Below are 16,907 nucleotides of genomic sequence, written 5' to 3'. Positions count from 1 at the left end.
TGTCTTTATACATACATCTTTTGCATTTATGCAGATAACCTTTAATTCTTTTTTTCATGATATTATAAGAGTTAAAATAAAGTAGCAAAATATATAAACAAACACCTCCCTTCAGCAAAAACAACCAACTAACTAAATAATTAAAAAAACAACAACCCTCAATTATATTGTATAATTTACTGGGCTTAACTAGTATATTTTCAAGAAATAACTGAGTCTACTAGACATTATTATTACTTTTTCATGTCTAGCAGTTATTGATATAAGAAAATCTAAAAACAGGAATTTATGAGGTTTAATCTTGAAAATATTTTATGTGTCTTCATTGTAAATGTCTACACATTGACAAAAATTCTAACTTTATGTTCTGAATATAATTTTAAAAACCATTACATTCTGAAAACTTGAAAATCAGTCTATTGAATAAAAAATAGAAGAAAAATGCTTTATAGGATTATTTTGCCTGTGGATTAAGTTCTTTATAATACTCTCTTATGGTTTGTAAGAATTAATGACACAAATAACTATAATCATCTTAGCTGGTATTAAATAAAAACAATGCTAAATGGACTCTTGCAGAATTCAAATCAATGCTTTCATTAGAGAATGGCAGGTTAGAGAACAATGTTTAAGCCACAAATTTCTCAATTAAAAATTAATAGCTTCATCTAGTTGATAATTAGTAAAGGCCATTAACTGAATGACAATATCTCTAAATAGATTTATATGATATTTTTAGTTAAGACTAGCTAAGTCTTTTGAGAGTTTGAGTTTTTGAGCTTGATTTAGGAAGTGTATAGTTGTATGCTTTAGATAATTCTATACTTTGATAATTTAACCATTTGGTATCACAACATTATTATGTGGGGAATAAAAGGGAAAATGAATCACAAAGAATTGCATTTTGTATTTGTTTTGAGTGAGTGATAAATATCTTGACAAAAAGCCTATGGCCTACTTTGAATTTCCCTAAAAAATGAGAGACAACAATAATCTGTAAAAAGCTGTTATATAAGTAATCCTGGTGTTCAGCTTTGAATGGATAGATTTGTTTGGCTGGTTTTTAAAAGTCATTTTGGGATAAACTAGACTGCAAAGAATGGAGCAACGTTATACAACAATTTCTGTTCAATTCTATGTGGGTCGCTAAATGCTGTTACTAATTTATTGCTATTGAATATTTGAGTGGTCTCACTGTACATTTTCTTTAAGGACACAAAAGAAGAAAAATCATGCAGCCCTGTGCATCCTGAAAAGGATTATATTTTTATAAATAAATAAGTAGGGAGACATTGATAAATAGAGTATTGTTTATGACCTATAACTTGCTTTTTGTTTGAACCAATTCCTTTTACCACTTTGTTTGTTTGTTACCAGTAAGGGAAGATAGTGAGTGGCTTCAACCATTGTTCTGAGATTTAGATAGCCAGTACATTGAAATAACTTACATGAATCTCAATTAACTGAAGAAATGGAATGTAATAGTAATGCAGAAACCCAACACAAATGGATAGTAAAGTAAAATATTGTTATTGCAGAATGTGCTATAACATTGACATGTGATCAGGAAACCAAGCCTTCTCTCTACGGATGAAAACTGTCACTTTGAAAATGAATGTTACCCTTCTGTGTGGTCCTTCATCATATGCTTAACAACAACACCAACGAAGAATGCTAATATGTCAGAGATGGTATAATCTTGGAGGACAGAATTCTGTTTATATAACTTTGACTAGTATTTTAGTGCACCAAAGCATTGTATAAAGGCGTTCAGTGATAATAGGGTGGAACCTGATAACAAAGGTATTGGGTTTTTTATTTTTTATTTTTAAAGTATAACTTTATCTGATTATAAACGTAATATATGCTTTTTCTGGAAAATTTTAAAAATAAAGAAATTAAAAGAACAATATAAAATCCAACGGTAAGATACACTGATTGGTCTTATGGTAAATAGCATGATATATGATAAGCATAGAGATGAACTGTTTGATTAACTGATGTCCTCCTTGCTTCTAAAGTCCCTGTATTTTGCTTTTATTTTCCATCTTACAGTAGCTGACAGTGGAAAAAGACACTTTTAACTTTTTAACAGTTAGTAATGAGTGTTCATGAATGCACACACACACACACAAAAATGCCTAAAACAGTAGTGCTAGAAGCTGCACAGTTAGATGGTTAGGCTTAGGGTGACATCTTGTGGTAATACTGAGGAAAAAGTTTCGTCTCCAATGGATAATTACAGTTTGATGATGAATGTATTATTAACACCTCAGAATTTGAATAGAAGTGAATTGAAATTCCATGATACTGTACAAATTAATTTAACTTTCTTTTATTTAGTATAGCTGAACGATTCATATTTTGAAGGCTCTTAGGTTATTTGTTCTTCATTTAGGTGATAAAACGAGCAAGATGAAATGCTTTTATTGTTTTTATACTCTTTCAGATACTTTGAAAATTTAAATTTCACTGTATCATGTTTGAGGAGGAACTTTTGGGAAAGCTTTAGAAGACAATAGACAGTAAAGTGGTATTTTCCTTAAAACCCTGCCAGTACCAACATCTTAAGAAAAGTACTATTCTGCTTGATGGCGGCTGGCATGTCAGACTTTGTGTTAGAGTAGAATACTTCTCATTCCCATAAAGTTTACAGGGATCCCATGGATACTTGAGGGATGAGACAGTAGATAACCACATATTGGGATTTATCACCTCCTGTTGATGCCTTCTGCCATGCCCCTACTTGCTAGGAGCTTTAAGCATTCTGTCAGCATTTTGTTCATTGTATCATAAAGCACTATTGCCTTTGATAAGTTGAATATATTTATGCCCCCTTCAACAGACTGTGTAGCTTGAGAGTTGAAGTTATATCTAATTGAATTTTGTACCACCGGTATGTGGACCCTTCATAATAATAGGCCATCGATAAATTTTGTTTATTCATTTACTCAACAGTTATTTTAAAATACCTGTTATGTGTTAGACGTTGTGGTAGGCAATGGGGGTACAACAGTAAACTATAGAAGAGAGACTAGTCCTTGTCCGATGGGTAAGTGAGAGCAATGAAGGGGAGGAAAAGAAACTAGGTATGTAGTTAATTATTAATTAGGTATGCAGTTAATTACTTAAACATAATGGTGACAAGTGCTACAAAATCAATATGTATAAGAGTTTTATCACATTTTAGTTTGAATTAAAAAAGGACATATTTTCCCAATATAATCATTCTAACATAATATTTTTATTTCAAAATAACATCTATGTCAAAGCATCATATCTATGTGGTCTTAATCAGTCATCGTTAATGTGTAATTTGACAGTTTAGATTGGATGTCATCAAGAGGATTAACTGCCATTCTTGGCTCCGCACTTTGTGTATTTGCTGCAGGATTTATGTCACCAGATGGCACCATTTAACTAAATTTACGTATTTGGGATGCTTATAAGGCTGGTTGTTTTTAAATGAAGGATGCTTTTATTTGTGCTGTAGAGGAAATAGGCAAAATTAATGTATTTTGATGGCCTATGAGACTTCTATGCAGAGTAAGGTAATGCATCCCCCCCCCCAAAGTTTGTGAGAGTAAGAAAGGCTCTGGTGATTTCTGCTAAGTAAGTAATAAATGAAAATTTGGTTGTGATTACTATCTCTAATAGATAGTAACTGGCAAAAAAAGCAGAACATAGTAGGTTTCCCCATGTAAATGTACCTATAGCCAGCATAGTAATATTATGAATATTTTAGTCTTGAATTTAAGTTTCAGATGTAGGGACTTGATCTACATAATAACAAAAATACAGAGAAGATTCTAAAAGATTTTAGGAATAAGCCCTTTCAAGATGTCTTGAACTATTATGGCAATAATATATTTTTAAAAAATTTTGTCAATAGAGTATGTGTTTTATGAACTGTAGAACTAACATGACTAATAGAACATGATGTAGATGTTCTTTCTTAGTATAAACATTCATCCCAAGGAAATGAATACTTACTACTTTCTTGGTTGAAAACTTTCTTAGTTCTTTCCTTCTCTTTAAGCAGAGCGAGTCGCTTTCTCCCTTACGTTCCTGTAGTGTTGGTCGACAAATCTGGGGCAGTGCATTGCGTTGTGTTATTGTTCATCGATTCCATGTTGGTCTCCCTCTTGAAAGGGAGCATCTTGAAAGCAGGGACTGGTTCTAATTCAGTGTGGAGCACAGTGTTTGCCATGACATTTCTTTCATTTGACAAAACGTAGTTTGAACCCCCCCTAAGAGACACTGTTTGGCTCTAAGGATTTAGTGACAAGAGATGGGGATGCTTTTCATGGAGCTCGTGACCTACTAAGGCAGACAGACGTTGTTAAACAAATAGATACAATTGTGACAAGTACTTTGAAATAAATAGTTACTTCTATTAAACAGTAAAATCATAAGGAATTACTCAAACTAGTCAAATTCATAGTATTATGTTTGTTTAAAAATGGTTAGATACTATTTATTAATTGAAACCTTCTAGTAGTTATTATCTATTATCCTTGGAATTAAATTCAGACTTCTGCCTTGTAAGGCTCCCCATCGCCTCTGTCTCGTCTCTTACCACTCTTCCCTACTCATTATTCTCTAGGCACACTGGCCTTCTGTCTGTTTCTAAATGCTGCCCAGGACATTTTCACTTGCTGTTCTTTTGTTTGGCATACTTTTCCACCCAGATCTTTTTTGCCTTATTGGCTTATCTCCTCATTTAGGTCCCAGTGCTTCTAAAGTGCCTTTGCCCATCACTCCCTACCTCCGTCTTACCCTGAGTCACATCTATCACATTGCCTGTTTTATTTTGTCACTGTGTGTATCACTATGAGAAATTTTATTTATGTGTTTTTTTGCATGACTTTCTGCACTGGAATGTAGATTCCATAAGAGCAGCTGTTTTGCTTGTCTTATTCATTGCTGTATTTTTTATATTAGCTTAGTATCTAGCACGTAATAGCCACTAAATACATATTTGTTAAGTAAATGGATGAATAATTGAGGGTTGGTGCATGCCTCACACTGTGTTAGATTCTTGTTTAAGTTAGAAACATACTAACTTGGAAGGCGCAGAAAGCTTATGCAAGTAGGGTTTTATTTTTGCTGCGTAAGGAGAAATCTGAAGGTAGGCAGTTGTTGGCATTAACGCAGCGTCTCAGGGAAGTTCTGGTCCATGCCTTTGCTAAATGGGAATTCTAACATGACCTCAAGGAGGAATACAGTAGCAGTAGAGCCCAAGGTGACTGTTATCAGCTAGACAGAGCACCGGGGAGCTTTGCCTGAGCCAAAAGAAAGGACACCAGCTCCAACCAAACAGACTTCTGCATCAGAGGCCAGCAGTCTGCTCAGTGACCAGATGAACAGGGACACTGATGAAGGACCAGAGAAGCCAAAGGACAGCATGTAGATCCAATGAACCCAATCTACCTCTCTCCACCCCTAAGACTATGATGGTAGATAAACTGTATTACATAACTCCCCTTCTCCAACTGTCTACCCATGCAATTGGGCATTATTTTAGAGAGAGATAAGCAGGAGAAGGATAAACTGTGTGAATGAGCAGCTTGAGCTAAGAGAAACTGTTTAAATATTGAATCAGTCTGTACACTGGATTAGATGGTCACTTTTCTCCATTGACCAGGGATGGAAGCAGCTGGATAAACCACAGGCACAGGGAAGAGCTATACGTTTTGTTTTCAGATCCATGCTATGCTGGATGTTGTATGTGTGAGCTCACATACTAAAGTATAGGTCTCAATGTTGATTCTTACCTTTTCATACCCTTTCAAATTTGGTATTGAGCATCAAAAAGAATTAACCACAAGAAGGAGCAATGGAGAAAGAAGTGTCCACAAGTATCTCATAGGAAAGGATTCTCCTTCATCCTGTTAGCTCTGGCTCCTGGTAAAAGATAGAAGCGAGGGAGGATGAGGGAAACTGGTCTACCTTAGTTTGTTTTCCTGAGTCAGTCCTAAGAGTTGCTTAAGAAAACGTTTATCGTCAGCTTTGTTGGTTGCTTTGAAGCTATGGAACTTCTTAGGCTACTTTAGGAATTCAAAACATTCCAATAATAGCCTACAGATATACCATGTATAATAAATTTTGGTGCAAGATACTTCCATTTCCCAAATTTTAGTATTTATAATTGTAACATGGAAGAGGTGAGGTATTGCAATGGCCTTCTTTATAAATGTGGATGATTGGGGAGACGAATAGTGACTCTGCATATTGGACAAAGGCTATAGGAAAATGCACAGTAATAGTCATGTAATAATTTTATGCTTTCAAATATGAATTATTGTCATTATTTTGGCTTTGTTTGTGGGCAATTTATTCCTTGGATCAGTTCCTTTATCTCCTTTCTAGTAATAATCTCTTCCTTCACATCATATCTACCCACTCTTATGTCTTACTCTATATCTTAACATTATTAATAACCATACTCCTTTAAAGTCTTCACTCTCTGACCACCACTCATCACCTTCTATTGATCCAGTTTATTTCTGTATTTCCCATGTCAATAATTCTTTGATCCCATAAACATTGCTGAACCATCAGCCCTGTACATTTTCATGATCTGTTACTATAAGTCTTCCTGTCCCTCCCTACCTATCTTAGCATATATGATTCATTGCTATAATTACTAATTTGCATATATCTTCAATTCCATTGTTGTTCCCTCCATCTGCTGGCAAAAACAACCTCTGGTTAAACCCATCTATGTCTATCCTATGCCTGCACCAATGTAGTTGAATGTGGCTGGAACACAACCTTGTTAACTGGTTTCACTTAAAACTTATGACCAAAAAGCCTTTAGATTTCCCTGGACAGTTCACTTTCTTGTTCTCACAGGGTACATGTCATACTTTCTCTCTCCGCAAATGCAATACACCTCACCTTCTTCGAAACTGACTTCTGACCTTTCTTCTTATTTTATTGAGACAATAAAAACAATCAACAGAGAACTTCCTCATCTTTTCACCACTTAATCTACCAACCTACCTACGTCTGTATCCAGAGACTCTGCCTTCCCTTTTATTAAAGTGGATAAACTGCCTCTGCTCTGATGTGAGGCCAAAGCCTCCTCTTGGCTAAAGAGTTAAGTCAGAATCCTGGAACGTAGCAGAAGGCCTCCTAAAAGAGTTTAATGAAGAATCTGTTTACAAAGATCTGGGCAGAGTTAGGGATGGAAGCACTTGGGGAGTAGGAACAGTGAGCATCCTGAAGGCGCAGGGAGAGGGAGCTGTTACTGGCACAAGGAGAGCTATAACCATTGCAGGCAGCTGACAGAGCTATGGCTTTGGGGGGAAGACCGCTGCCAAATCACGGCTCCAGCTCAGCAAGGAGAGAGCTGGGTGCATAAACATCCCAACCTCTCCTTCCTCCCTTCTGTGATCTTCTACTGGGACTTCCCATTAGTGGGCCCCAATTGGAAGCCAGTAGACAAGGGAGCTGGGTGCCATAGTCTGTTGAGTTCAGCTTCCCAGGGCACAGAGCAGAGTGGGTAAGGGAGAAAAGACGATTTGGAAGGGCAAGTGGAGAAGATTCATGACAGGTTATATCCCAATTTTCCCTCATTTACTCAAATAACATGCTACTATAATTCTCCTTCTCTTTGCAGTTAATTTACCTTCCTATTCAATTATCCCTGTTAGCACACAAACATATCCTCTTAAAGAAAGTTTAGAATTAGGTTAAGAGTATGGCCTATGGTGCCAGATGGCCTGGGTTTGATCCTGATTCCTCTTCCACTTACCATTTGCGTGACTCTGGGCAAGTTTCCTAACTACTCTGTGTCCCAATTTCCCTCTCTCTAAAATGGTCATCATAATAAAAATACTTACATTGTAGGATTGTTGTGAGGTTAAATAAGTTAATATTTGTATTGCATTTCAGACAATGCCTAGCATATACCAAATGTTTGCTATTATCGTCATCTTTAAAATCTATTTTCTTCATCTGTCATCTCCCTTCACCTTATTTTTCCTTCTCATCTGGCTTCTGTCTGAGTTGGCCAACGGAAGGCATTAACAGATTAGAAGATGGGGAGGCAAGAGAGGTTGGAATATTTTTCCTTCTGGCCCCCTTCCTGCTGGGCTATGATTTAGCAGTGACTGCATTCTTTTACTTAAGGCCACAGTTCCTGTCATGTATCCCTTCTCCCACTTCTCTAATCCCCTTTTGAACAAACTTTATTACAAGAGTTGTTTTTACTCCCAGTCTATGCTTCTTCGTCTCCCATGTTCTCTTGAAGCTACTCCACTTTGGGCTCTTGTCCTCTCCATGCTAATGAGATTGTACTGGTAAAGGTTATTGTGATACTGTGATTTATAAGGAATATATATTTGGTTATTCAGGTGACCAAAATATATTTCTCATGTATATTTGTTTTTTTGTTCACTGTTCCTGGCTCACAACTCCTAAAATCTTTGGGATTTCCTGTGATAAGAGCAATAGGTATCTTTTGTTATGTTAATGAGGTGACTTTTGGAAAGCTCTTTGGTGACTTAAGGATGGGAGCTTGTTGCCAGGAGAAACAACCATGTAATTAGAGGTTTGCAACTTTTGGTCTTCCTCCTCACCTCTGGAGGGGAGAGGGGCTAGAGATAGAGTTTTGTTGCCAATGGCCAATGATTTAATCGATCATGCCTATTTAATGAAACCTCCATAAAACCCAAAAGGTTCGGGTTTGGAGAGCTTATGGGTTGGTGAACACGTGGAGATTCGGGGAGAGTGGGGCTCCTAGAGAGGGCAGGGAAGCTCTGCACCCTTTCCCCATACCTTGCCCTATACATCTCTTCCATCTGATGTTTCCTTTTGTAAGGAAACATTCCTTTTTTTTGTAAGGAAACATTTGTTTCCTTTTGCCTATATCCTTTTGTAATAAACAATTATCTATGAACTGGTAAAATATTTCTCTGAGTTCTATAAGACTCTCTAACAAATTAATCAAACCCGAGGAAGAGGGCATGAGAACCTCTAATTTACAGCCGATTGGTCAGAAGTACAGGTAACAACCTGGCCTTGAAATTGGCATCCTGAGTTGGAGAGGATTGTTGGAATCTCCAATTTGTGGCCAGTTGATCAGAAGCGCAGGTAACAGCCTGGGCTTGCTATTGGTGTCTAAGTTGGGGGTGAAGTGTGTGCAATCTTTTATACTGGGCCTTCAACCTATGGATTCTGACACTATCTCCAGGTAGATAGTATCAGAATTGAGTTGAATTCTCCAACACCCTGCTGAGAATTGTCGTTGTGTGGGATGCCCCCTTCCATTGAAATTGGGTCCGGGAACCCAAAATAGTTGTAGAAACTGCCATGCTGTCAATGTCCTTGGTTAATTCTAAGGATTTATCTCATTCTCAGCAACATTTAACATACCCAATCACTTCCACTTTCTTTACTTTCTTTCCTGATTTAAATGTTGAAGTACCCTAGCCTAAGTCCTTGGGCCTTTTATTTTTTCCTATTCTAAACTCACTACTGAGATAGGTTCATTGAATTCCATGGTTTTAAATACTATGTATAGGCTGATGACTCCCAAACATACGTCTGACTTCTGTCCTATACGGGTATATCCTATCACCTATGTAATATCCTTCAGTTGGATATTCATCATGCATTTCTAAACTTAACATGGACTGGACTTTTGATACCCCCCCTGCCCCCCCACAAAAACTTGTTCTTCTCCTGGTCTTCACTATTTTAGTAAATGCCATCATCATTTACCTAGTTACTCAATCCAGAAGTCATCACTGATTTTTCTCTTTCTTTCACATCCTAATTCAATTTATTTGCCAGTCTTGTTGCCAAATTTTTGCACTAAGTGCAGACTCCTCCACTTCTTACCATCTACATTATGTCATCCCGGGCTAAGTCATCACAGGCTCTTAACTGGTCTATACCGCGGGCTCTTACCTGGCCTGTACCGCGGGCTCTTACCTGGCCTGTACCGCGGGCTCTTACCTGGTTGACCGCAATAGCTTTCTAACTGAGAACCTTTTATTGTCACTCTTGACCGGATCTATTCTCTGCATAGCATCCAGAGTGACCTTTTGAAACAAAAGGTAATTTATCTCACTGTTTTAAAAATCCTCCCTCGGCTTCCTATCACTATACAAACAAAATTCAAAGTCCTTATCATGAGTGTAAGACCTTACATAACCTGACTCCTGGCTGCCTCTCCCACTTCTTCTGCTAACAGTCTTAGCATTGCCAGCTACCCTTCAACCATGTTGGCTTTGAAATTTCCCTTGAATAAGCTTTCTACATCAGGGCCTTTATTTGTACTTGCTGTTTCCTCTGCCTGCGGGCATTGGCCACTTTCTCACTCCTTCAAGTGCCTGTCTGAATTGCTGTCTCCTCAGGCTTTTCCTGACCATACTGTCTGAAATAGCCACGCTGCTCCTACTCTATTACTTTTTTCCTACTCTCTTTAATTTTGCTTAATTGTACTTATGAACATCCATGTATTTGTGATATTGTGGTCTTTCCCTCCCAACTATAATGTTATCTCCTTGCGGGCAGGGACGTGGTCTTCCTGTTCACGCTTCTAATCCTCATGTTTAGTAGAGTTCATGGACTATAATAGAAGCTAATATAATTTGGTGAATGGGGGAAAAGCTAATTTACTCCTTATGGTCGACTTTTAAATTTTGGCAGTGTAACTGCATTAATATTTTCTTTGATTTTGCTTTTTCTTAAAAATATAAGTCACTAGATTCTTAGATGAAAAGTATTGAGTTGAAAAAGATATTCATTTAAAAAGGGTTCTTGCGTTTGCAGTATTTTATAGTTAAAACAGTGGGACTTTTACATTTGTTTTTAGGGTCTTTGTGCCAAGAGCTCAGGGCATGGAAGAATGTGATTTATGAGGTCAGGAAAGTACATTAGGTTAATTATGCTACTGCTTTGCCAGGCAATTTCTTGGAGTTTGCTGGTATGCAACAATCAAAACAACATCATTTAAAATTGCTAGACCTATGAAAACATGCAAATTTTACTTGTTTACATGTCCTGCTCCTTTTTGAGGTTACTGCTGATAATATGAAAGAAATTTATGATATTTGCAATCCTATGAAATTTTAACAGAATAAAAATGTGGATCTCTTTAATAATATGTCTTAGCTTCTAGCATTTAATGTAGAAGACTTCTGAGAGATCCTTCTTTTTACGTACTTGAACTTTCCCCTTCCAATTCTTCATTGCATCTCAGCTAATTTGAGAAATTTAAAATTACCCCTTAAAAATATTCTTACTGATACAATGATTCTTTATGATGTATTTTCCTCAGCTTTTCATTAATTTATTTTTTAACGGAACAGATATTTATGGAGCACCTATGATATGTCAAACACTGATCTAGATGCACGTGTGCATCAGTGAACAGTACAAACAGATATTCCTGCTCTCATGGGATTTATAGTTAAGGGCTAGATATCAGCAATGTACAAACATAGTGCGGAGAGAAATGGGGCAGGGAAGGGGAGTAAACAGTACCATGGAGGGGAAAGAGGCTGCCATTTCAAATAGAATCGTTAGTAAAGTCCTGTCTAAGAGGATATTTGAGTAAAGACTAGAGGGAGCAGAGGGACTGAGACATATGGCTGTTTGCAGGGGAAGGAGCACGTGCCTTTCAAGGGGATGCCCTGAGGTAGGAACATGCCCAGATGGTTCCAGGAATAATAGGAGCCCCGTGTGATGGACTTAATCATTCTTGATTGAGAGATAGTAGTAGGAAATGAGTTTGGTTGTGGTAGGAGAACAGATTATACAGGAATTTTTTGACCATTGTAAAGACTTTGACTTTTGTTGTGAATGAGTTAGGAATCTGTTGGAGGGTTTTCAGAAAAATGATATGATCTACCTTATGTTTAAAATGATCAACTCTGCATGGTGAGACTCAACTGAAAGGATTCAAGGAAAGAAATGGAGGAGATGAATCAGGAGTTTATTGTAATATTCCGGGTAGAAATGATTGTGGCTTAGATTAAGGTGTGGCAGCAGTGCGAGTGGTGGGAAGTAGTCAGAATCTGGATTTTGAAGGTAGAGCAAATGGATTTTGCTAATCCATATTAGAGTGGGTACCAGGGATGGGAAAAACAGAGGAGTTAAGGAAGACTTCCCCCTTTCCCCCCAAGCATCTGGAAATGTGGCATTCCCATTTTCAGACATGGGGAAATCCAGGAAAGCAGCATATTTGGGGGAGGGTGGAGTGGAAGATCAAGAGTTCAGTTTTGGAGGTGTGAAATTTGAGACACACATGTGGATATGTTAAGTATATAGTTGGATATAGAAATGTGGGGTGCGAGGAAGATATCAAGGATTGACATTTAAATTTAGGAGAAGTCAAAGTATCAATATTATTTTAAAAACTATGAGACTGGAGGGAGAAATGAGAAGTCATGACGTGTTCAATACTATGAAAATTTTTATTAAATTCTCTGAAGCTGATAACATTCATAACTGAGTTGTTAAATTATTTTCTTATTAAATTTTATGCAAAATATTTCATTAAAATTTCATATGGAAGCCAGTTAGCTGGATATAGACATCTTTTTATTAGCCTTTATCTTTTTAAATTGAAAAAAAATTATCTACTAATTTCTGGAAAGTGTCAATTACTAGAAAAAAATTTTATTCTTACTGACCTGAGTTCTGATTTCCATAAATAGTAGCATTATGGGATTCAGTTTCAAATTTAAAAGAGGTCATACTTATTCAAGCATTTTAAAAATCTACCTGATCTACTAACACACATGAATTTAACTGTTAAGCCTTCTGGAATTGATTTATCAAGATCACCTCTAACATGACAGACATAAAGGCTAGAAATAGATGACTCTTGGACTTAGAGTTCTGGGCTGAAAATAACAGACCAATACTATGTGATTTAAATAGAAAAGCAATTTATTAGGAAGATATAAGATACCTTACAGAAACTGCAGGAAGCCTGGAGATCAGACACAGAAAATAGAGAGGAACCAAGAAATACAAAAAAAAGTCAAGATTTCCCCACAGAAAGAGTATTCTAAGGATACTGGCTCTTTTGCCATTACCACTAGCTATTAGTCACCAGCCACACGGCTGGATTCTGGCTCCTTAACACTCATCAGTGTGCCTTCACCCTTGATTCTATTATAGTCGTCAGGAATTATTTTTGACTATCCCAGCATTGCTAAGTCAGTCTGTGAAGATTAAAGCCTCTTGCTTTGCTAAAAAATATGTAAACATGGCTGTAACATATGACAAATATATATTTGGCTTCTGCCCCCCTTCCTTGGTAAACAGCTTCTAAAACACTTGGAATCTCCAAAGTGATAAGTGTCTTTGTGGGGACAAAGCCCCAAAAAGCAGTTTCCAGGCTCTCGGCCTCACATAGAAAGGTGCTGGCTCGGGTAGTAAATGGCCATTAACTGTGATAAGATGGCCAGCAGCTGTGGCTAGTTGGCCGTCAGCTGTAACCCGTAAGCCATTGGTCACTAATATAACTGCTGTGGCTACGCTAGCAGAAAGAATGGGGGCTAGCAAGAAGATGGTGGCTGGCAAGAGCTGATTGCAGAGAGGCGGATGCCGCCAGCAAGAATATATTGGTTTGACTCCCCTACCTATGGCTCTGTGGGTGTTCCTTTTTGGCCTTACCACATCCGGTGTTCTTATGTGGGGAGCGGGAGCTGAGACTCCGCCTGACCGCCTGACGTGCACGACAGTCTTTTTTTATGCTAATGAATGACAGGTGGCAGGGGATTCCTGGATAACCTCAGGATGGGGGCTGGTTGCTAGGGGCACAAACAACATGATTAGAAGCTTGTCACTTTCAGCCCTAACATCCTGACCTCTGGCCAGAAGAGAAGGGCTGGAGACCGAGTTCGAGCACCAGTGGCCAATGATTTAATCAGTGTGCCTACATATGTAATGAAGCCTTTATAAAAATCCTTCGAGGCCTGGGTTCAGAGAGCTTCTGGATTGGCGAACACATGGAGGTACTGGGAGAGTGGTGCTAATAGCTCAGCACCCTTTCCCCCAAACCTTGACCAATACATCTCTTCCGTCTGGCTGTTCCTAAGTTTTATCCTTTTATAATAAACCAGTAATTTGGTAGGTAAACTTTTCCTAAGTTCCGTGAGCTGTTCTAGCAAATTATTGAAACTGAGGAGGGGATTGTAGGAACCTCTAATTTATAATTGGTTGGTCAGAAGCACAGGTGATAGCCTAGATTGTGATTGACATCTAAAGTGGGGGCAGTGTTGTGAGACTGAGAGCCCTTAACCTGTGGGACCTGATGTTAACTCCAGGTAGATAGTTAGGCCAAATGATTCCTGGGGCTTAACTTTACCAACATCATTGTGGGGACAGAACCCCAAAAAGCAGTTTCCAGGCTCTCGGCCTCACATAGAAAGGTGCTGGCTTAGGTAGTAAATGGCCATCAACTGTGATTGGATGGCCAGCAGCTGTGGCTAGTTGGCCGTCAACTGTAACCAGTGAGCCACTGGCTACTAATATAACTGCCGTGGCTACACTAGCTAGAGAGAAAAAATGGGGGCTAGCAAGAGGATGGTGGCTGGCAAGCGCAGACTGCTGTTAGGCAGATTATGTAGATCCTGCTTCCTGTGTCTCCAGCCCAGCTGCCAGCGAGAATATATTGGTTTGACTTCCCTATCTATGGCTCTGTGGGTGTTCCTTTTTGGCTTCACCATGTCCCGCATTCTTATGTGGGGAGCGGGACCAGAGACCCCGCCGGACGCCCTGTATGACAAATGGTGCAGCGAGCAGGGTCCCCCGCGTGACAATCATCTTATGAAGCAGGCTGACCTCCAATTCACCTTGGTAATACCCATCACTTGAAAGGAATATTCTTGCTAGGTAAGTGGGTTTATTAAGTTTTTTATTGCTTAGGATTATACAGCTCTTAACAAGCATGTGCCACGTGTCTACAAGGCATCTGTGTTAGCACCTGCCATTTGTCTTTATAATACAAGCCCATCCCCTTTTGAGTGAGGAAATCCATTGTCTTGCTACCGCCCAAGGTGCTGCTTCTGTTGGTAAGTTCCCCTAATAAACCCCTTTTTTATAGGCTCTGATAGATTTTTTAATTAATATTTATTGGGGTGATAATGGTCAACAAAACTACATGTTTCAAGTGTACAATTCTATAATACATCACCTATGTATGGTTTTGTCATTGGGCACCCCTGGTCATTTACAGAATGTGAAAGTATTCACAAGACTCAAAAGGAATAGAAGTTAGAAAGTTTATTTAAGCAGAAAGGTGCCGGCAGTTTTTTTCTGGGGGCAGGAAACTGCCCCTAACTCTAGGTTAGCTTTTTCTTATATAGGAAAGGGTAGGTAAATTTTCTTTAGAAAGAAATGTGATGTAGACTGAGGTAATTTGATTGACGTATGTTGGTTATATAACTAGTTTCTTTCCACACATGTTCTTACCCAGAATGCATGCAGAAAAAACCAAGGCATAATATTCATTTTATTTTAATCGTATTATAATAAGGCTGGAGTTCAGATAGCAGCCAGGCTCTAGCAGTTTGCACAGGCATCAAAAACTAGATTACTCTGGTTAGGACCTTATCTTTTTTTTCTCAGGGTATTTGGACAGTTTGTTTTTTGTCTAGGCACTGAGCCTCCGTGGTTCCTGGAGAAGGGTTGCAGGCCTGGGCAGTCCCACTAGGTCTCACTTTTATAAACTCTTTTTCTGCCTCATCACATATTGCATTATGTATTCACCACCCAGAGTCAGTTCTCCTTTCATCACCACATATTTGACCGTATTTACCCTCTTCTACCATCCCCCCTCCCACCTTACCTTCTGGTAACCACTAAACTGTTGTCTGTGTCTATGAGTTTTTGTTTGTTTGTCTTGTTCTTTTGTTGCCTTCAGTTTTATATCCCACATATGAGTGAAGTCATATGGTTCTCGACTATTTCTGTGTGACTTATTTCACTTAGCATAATGGTCCAAGACTCATCCATGTTGTAAGGTAAACTCTTGATGTAATTCTGGTGTTGTCAGCCTCTTGTTCTCTCAGTGCAGGAAATTTTCGCAATTGGTGAGCCAGCCAGGAGATGGGACAAATGGGAAAGGGGAAAGAGGCTTCTTCAGGGGAAATCTTGGGTTGGTTCTTCACCTCTATGTGGGGAGGGGTGGCCTGTATGTTGGATGCTGCTGGTCCACCCAGTGAGTATGGCACACCCTGAAATGCCTGGAGCTTTTGTTTGCTAAATGTTGTGTCACCCGTTGTGGTAAGGAAGGGTGGTGAAGGGTCGCTACAGTGTGCCGGCTGCTCTTATGGGCAGTTTGGTTGGCACTGGTGCCCTTGTAAAGGCTGCGGTGAAAGCTAGGAAACAAGAAGGGGAACTCCAACTGGAAAGGGTATATGTTTATCCATCTCTTTCTTGGCTACTAACTCAGCCGAGAAGGTTGAGGAACAAGATACCACAATAGAAACCATAGCTTGCCACTTTATAAAACTGGGAGGAAAAAAAGCTACAGCAACAGAGGATACAGGCAATGTCATGAAGCCAGAATGGAAGGCAAACACCTAGAACCCATGGAAAGAAGGCACTGAGAGTGAGGATGTAGAGGTCATAGAAGATCTGTCCTTGCCTTGGGATGAACATTATGCCTACCGGCCATTAATGCAATGAAATCCAAGGCACAGCAAGTGCAGGTGGGCGATGAGGGTGGAGGTGGGGGTTTTGAGCATGGAATGGTGAAAGACTAGGGTATGAGCATGGTATAGGGAGAATAACTCAGACTTTTGGATTAGATCCTGGCTTTGCCACTTACTGTGTGATTTGGGGCAAGTTACTTGACCTGTCAGAGTCCCAAAACTTTTATCTGCAAACTAAAGATAGTAATACTTATGGGGCTGGTTTTGAGGATATATGAA

At 38.7% G+C, this 16,907-nt stretch overlaps 1 protein-coding gene across 1 annotated transcript in view; it reads left to right on the top strand.

The window, feature by feature from the left end:
• Positions 1 to 16,907, top strand: part of DLG2 (discs large MAGUK scaffold protein 2) — a 1,856,054-nt gene that overhangs the window by 19,019 nt on the left and 1,820,128 nt on the right. The window lies entirely within an intron of this gene.

This window comes from Rhinolophus hipposideros, assembly GCF_964194185.1.
Source record: "Rhinolophus hipposideros genome assembly, chromosome: 10".
Lineage (NCBI taxonomy): Eukaryota > Metazoa > Chordata > Mammalia > Chiroptera > Rhinolophidae > Rhinolophus > Rhinolophus hipposideros.
This window is presented reverse-complemented; position numbering and strand designations above follow the sequence as displayed.